Source organism: Triticum urartu, chromosome 7 (genome assembly GCF_003073215.2).
Source record: "Triticum urartu cultivar G1812 chromosome 7, Tu2.1, whole genome shotgun sequence".
NCBI classification, from domain to species: Eukaryota; Viridiplantae; Streptophyta; class Magnoliopsida; order Poales; family Poaceae; genus Triticum; species Triticum urartu.
Genome location: NC_053028.1, coordinates 314,270,052 through 314,276,377, shown reverse-complemented (window position 1 = coordinate 314,276,377; position 6,326 = coordinate 314,270,052). Strand labels below are relative to the sequence as shown.

General features: G+C 48.1%; 1 pseudogene; it reads left to right on the top strand.

The window, feature by feature from the left end:
- Nucleotides 1-291: 291 nt before the first annotated feature.
- On the top strand, nt 292-1,782 carry LOC125518802 (annotated as a pseudogene).
- Nucleotides 1,783-6,326: the final 4,544 nt, after the last annotated feature.

The window sequence follows — 6,326 nt, the reverse complement described above, 5'->3', positions numbered from 1 at the left end:
GAGAGGGACACGGCCAGCACGGACTCCTCTCATTGGCGGATGCACTTTGATGGCTCGAAGATGCGCACCGGTCTGGGAGCCGGCATCATCCTCACTTCTCCCAAGGGCGACAAGCTCAAGTACACATTGCAAATTAACTTTGCTGCCTCCAACAACGTGGCCGAGTACGAGGCACTCGGCCACGGGCTCCCACAGGCCAAAGAAATTGGCATCTGCCAAGTGCTGTGCTATGGCGACTCGGACTTGATGGTCCAGCAGTCGTCTGGCGACTAGGACGCCAAGCATGCAAACATGGCAAGCTACCGCTTCCTCGTCCAGCAGAGCAGCGGATATTTTGACGGGTGTGAGTTCCTTCACGTGCCACGGGCCGACAACGAGCAAGCAGATGCCCTGGCACGGATCGGCTCCACCAGGAAGGCAATACCAGCCGGCGTCTCCCTCCAGTGTCTCCGCAAGCCGTGTGTCAAGCCTTCGCCAAAATCAGAGTCCATCTTCGTGCCGGATGCTCCCGGAACAGTCGGATCGGGCTCGGGGGCTGTAGCAGCTGGCCCGGGGACTTCGGCAGGCGCCTCGGGGACTCCAGCAGTTGCACCCGGCCCGGGGGCTACAGCAGCCAACCCGAGGACTTCGACAGGCGGCTCGGGGACTGCAGCAGTCGCATCCGGTCTGGGGACTTTAGAACCCGGCCAGGGGGCTGCCGCAGGCGGCCCGGGGACTCCAACAACGCAGCGAGCGGCGGCCGACTCCAACCCGCTGCCTCCGAACCAAACCGCGCTGGTACCAGTGGCCGTGATGACTGTGGTAGAAGCACCATCATGGGCGCAGCCCATCCTCAACTTCCCGGTGAGTGGAGAGCTACCAACCGACGAGATTTTGGCCCGATAGGTGCAACGCCGGGCAGCAACCTACACAATAGTCAACAGAGAGCTCGTCGCACGTAGTGTGACTAGCGTGTTCCAACACTGCATAGAGCCAGAAAAGGGCAAAGCAATCCTTGGAGATATCCATCAAGGCGAGTGCGGCCACCATGCGGCCTCCAGATCCCTTGTCGCCAAAGCTTTCTGCCACAGTTTCTTCTGGCCGACTGCTTTGGACGACGCCAAGGACTTGGTCAAGAACTGCAACGGATGCCAATGTTTCAGCTCCAAGCAACACCTATCGGCTTCTGCACTCAAGAACATCCCCATCACTTGGACTTTCGCCGTCTGGGGGCTGGACATGGTGGGCCCATTCAAGACAGCACGCGGCGGCATGACCCATCTGCTTGTCGCCGTGGAAAAATTCACCAAGTGGATTGAAGCGAAGCCAATCAAGAAGCTGAATGGTTCGACTGTTGTGACTTTCATCGCAGACATCACCGTCCGCTATGGTGTACCACACAACATCATCACCGACAATGGCACAAACTTTGCCAAAGGCGCCTTGGCCCGTTTATGTGCGACGCAGGGCATCCGACTGGACTTAGCGTCCGTTGCCCATCCGCAGTCAAACGACCAAGTCGAGCGAGCAAACGGCCTCATCTTGTCCGGCATCAAGCTTCAATTGGTCGAGCCGCTAGAGCGCTTGGCCGGCTGCTAGATCGACGAGCTGCTAGCCGTCCTCTGGAGTCTTGGGACCACGCCGAACAAATCAACCGGCTTCACTCCCTTCTTCCTCCTGTACGGGTCCGAGGCCATCATCCCAACTAACATTGAGTTTGACTCACCTTGCGTCACCATGTACACGGAGGCGGTGGTGAGGGAAGCACGAGAAGACAATGTCGACTTGGTGGAAGAGGGCTAGCTGCTAGCACTCAGCCGCTCCGCCATCTACTAGCAGGGCCTGCTGTAAGTGCATCTAGTGCCACCCCTAGTTGGTTTTGGAGTATTGACGACAAACCTAGTTGAGGGACTAATGTGTTTGTGTGAGAATTGCAGGAAAACACAGGTAGAAGTCCCTCATTGATTCGGTTTCACTACCAGAGATGACCCCTAAAAATGTACGAAGACATTGAAGACAATGGTGGTTTATGAAGATATTCATATTGAAGACAATGACATGAGAAGACTCCCTATGAAGCTTTTGGAACTCGAAGACCTAGATCCTTCGTAGTTTTATTTCATTCATGTTGTGTCATAGGAACCACCGTACTGTTAAGTGGGGTCGAAGAGAACCAGTCAGAATGACTGAAGTGATGCCAAATTCAAATCCTATGTCTTCGAGCGAAGACTATGAGAGAAAATCTTGTCCAGAGTCAGACAAGTCAGCTTTACTTGTAGCCCAAGTAAAGTTGCCGTGTGAGTTCGAAATCCGACCGTTGGTACACGTGTCAGTTCCTTAGTGACCCAGGGTCATTTCGGACAGATCAGGTCGGGTTGCCAAGTGGCTATAAATAGTCCACCCCCCACAACCTTAAACGGTTGGCTGCTCAGATTTCAGTGCACGGCTTTTGTCGTTTGAGAGCAACCCACCTCGAAGCCTTTGAAAGAAAAATTCCCAGTGAGGAGAAAAGCCCTAACCACCCAGAGCCAGAGTAAATTGGGCATCACTTAAGTCTTCGTGTCTGTGTGATCTGAAGACTTATTACACTTGAGGACTGTGCATCCTCCAGACGGTTAGGCGTCGCGTTCTGAGCATCCAAGAGAAATTGTGGATTGCCAGTGAACGAGGTCTGTGAAGGTTTGGGAGTCTACCTTGAAGACTTACCAGAGTGATTGGGTGAGGTCTGTGTGACCTTAGCTCAAGGAGAAAACGGTGAGGACTGGGTGTCTTGGACTAAGTGTCCTTGACTGGGTGTCCGGGTCTGTGTGTCCTTTGGTTTAAATACCTAGCCGCTCCAACCAGACGTACAGTTGTCACAACAACTGGAACTGGTCCAACAAATCATTGTCTTCAACGTGTCACTGGTTTCATCTTCACTTCCCTTCACTTACAGTTATTCATTGTGAAGCCATTGCATGCTTGCTTTATCTTTTGTCTTCACAACTTGAATGTATGATCTGTTCGGCTTCATAACTTCTTCCTACCTGATCCTTATTACACTGAAGCTGTTTGTCATTGCGCTTTCACTCTATTGAATACATGACCATGGCTGGTCTAGTGTAATCTAACTTCCGCTTCATAGAAATAGGCATAATCTTCACTGTTTGTCTTCATAACTCTCACGTTTTGAAGACTTTCATAAAAATCGCCTATTCACCCCCCCTCTAGTCGATATAACGCACTTTCAATTGGTATCAGAGCAAGGTGCTCCCTTGTTCTGTGTGATTCGGTTTAACCACCTGGAGTTTTAGCTATGTCGACTACAGGGATAATCAAAGTCTCCGCTGCTTGCCCCGTCTTCGGTGGAACTGAATATCCCTACTGGAAGAATAAGATGCGCATGCATCTTGAAGCCATTGACATCGACCTATGGTATGTCGTCGAGAACGGTGTTCCCAAGGCTGGAGAAGGTGTCACTGCTGCTGATGTCAAGAAGTTCACTCAACTGGACTCCACTGCCAAGAATATCATATGTGGTCATCTGACCAAAGGACAGTATGGCCGTGTGAGTGCTTTGAAGACATCCAAACTAGTCTGGGACTGGCTCTCAAAAGTCAATGAAGGCATCTCAACCCAGAGAGATCAAAGAATCAGTGTTCTTCGCAACCTCTTCAACCGCTTCAAGCGAAATGACAATGAGAATGTCCAGCACACATTTGACCGGCTCACTGACATCACAAATGAGCTTCAAGCCCTCGGGGCCACTGAGATCACCAAACATGAAATCGTCAAGACGCTGCTGAGATCACTTGATAGTTCGTTTGACATCCTGGCCCTGATGATTCAAGAACGTCCTGATTTCAAGACACTCGATCCATCTGACATACTTGAGAGGCTCAACACACATGAGTTTCAACTTTCTAAGAAAAGAGATATCTACGGCCCAAACTATGGGCGAACTCATGCCTTGAAGGCAAAAGCTGTCTCCTCATCTGAAGAAGAATCTGACTGCAGTTCTGATGATCCTGAAGACATTGGAAGAGAACTTGCAATGCTAGTAAAGAAGTTCCAAAAATTCACTAAGAAGAAAGGCTTCAGGAAATCTTCACGATCAAGCTCAAGGAATGATGAAGCTTCTGCTCATGACTACAAGAAGAAAACATGTCACAAGTGCAAGAAAACTAGACACTTCATCTCTGAGTGTCCACAGTGGGAAAATGAGAACAGAAGGAAGAAGAAGAGCAAGGAATATGATTCTGACGACAAGAAGAAGAAGAAATACTCAAAGTCTTCTTCCAAAACTTCATCAAAGTCTTCATCACACAAGAAGAGCTCATCTGGCAAGGCACGTGCGTTTGTTGGAAAGGAGATGGATTCAGAGGAGGAGCCCGCATCTGAGGAGGCAGAGGTGGAGTCTGAGGAGGAGTCTGATTCTGGCATTGCGAGTCTGGCTACAGCATACGTCGCCAAGTCCATCTTCAATACTGAAGACAATGACTGCATCACCGACACCGACGCAAATGACAAGAACGACTCCACTCCTACCTACTGCTTCATGGCACGCGGTGCCAAGGTAAACACACGCACTACTCGCTATGAAACATCTAGTGACGATGACTCTGAATGTGATTCAAAACCTAGCTACAAAACACTTGCTAAAATTGCAACTGAACAACAGAAAGCTATGGAACATATTCAAAAATTGTTAGACAGAAGCGATGATCTGTTGGGTGCTGAAATGACTCGATCTGAATCCTTAATTGAAGACATAAAAAACCTTCACGTTAAGTATCAGGAACTTGAAGATCATCATGATACTCTCTCAACAACTCATGAAAAGCTTTCCTATGATTATCTTCAAAGGAAGCAAGAACTTGAGAAATTGTGGGTGGCTCATGAAGATCTTCAAAAGGAAAACGAGTCACTTCGCGCTGAACAGATCAGTCCCGCTCAGGAAGGATTTGAACCACCATGTCTTAAATGCATTGAGCGTGATAATGCTGCTTCTGTTGCTGAATGTTCCACTGCTACTACTGTTTCAATATCTTCAACTGTTGACGTGGTAACTAACCCCTCTGCTGAGGATACCACTGCTATTGCTGATGAGAATGCTAGGTTGAAGACATTGCTTGAAACAGGGATGTACAAAAGTCTGAAAGGGCATCAGACATTATGTGATGTCCTTAAGAAGCAGATTCTGAACCGAAACCCTAGGAAATAGGGTGTTGGGTTCATGAGGAAAATTAATGCAGATGGGTCTTACTGGAAACCTGAGCAGTACCCCAAAACCACATGGGTTGCTGCAAAGGAATCCTCAGCAGATCCATCCAATCTGTCTGGCTTCACTTGTGCTAACCCAATCATCATTGATGAATCCTTTGATGCAAACTATAAACTGTTTAAGAATCAGAATGATGAAGTGTTTGCCAGGTACATTGGTACTAACTGCAGGAATGGACCGCCTATGAAGAAGATCTGGGTTCCGAAAACATGTCTGGAAAATCTTCCTGTGAATGTCTTCATGACACCTCACTTGAAGAAGACAAACCTCAGACCAAGGGCTTCATATGGTCCAAATGCTTCATACAAACAGGGGACTCACCTGAGTCGCACTAACGCAAATGTTTTGCAGGGGAACCATACTCAGGCATATGAATATGAGAGTGGTTCGTCGAACCGTCATGTTCATATGATCAAAAATTATTCTGCTTATTCCTATGAGTATTATTGTCCACCTGCTAGACTGTTTGCTAAGGTTTCAAAGCCAAAATTCTCAGATGCTGCACTTAGACTTATAGCTTCTAAGCCACCCTTGAAGATGTGGGTGGTTAAGAAAGCTTAACTCTCCTTTGCAGGGAAAGGTCTCCAGCACAAAAACAAAATCTTCTGATGCTATTGCTGGGGACCATAAAAATCTTGTGGGGCGCAAGATAAAATGCCCAAATGGCATCATTATGTACTTCGTTCCTGAATCGCATGCTACTCTCCCCATTAGTCCTAATCTGGATCTAAGTTTTCATAACCCACTGGCTCGTCAAATGTTTATGCTTCACAACACTCTTCGTGAAGCCTATCCCCCTAACTGCACTATAGGGTACGATACCAGCGACTTCAAAGTCTTCAGAATGGATTATTGACAGTGGGTGTACAAATCACATGACTGGCAGAAGAAGCCTTCTTATGGACTCAACTTTACGTCCATCCAACAAGAGCCACATTACATTCGCTGACACTGGTAAAAGTAAGGTATTGGGTCTAGGTAGAGTTGCAATCTCAATGGATCAACACATGGATAAAGTCATGCTTGTTGAATCCCTTGGCTTCAACTTAATGTCTGTCTCAATGCTTTGCGATTTGAATATGAT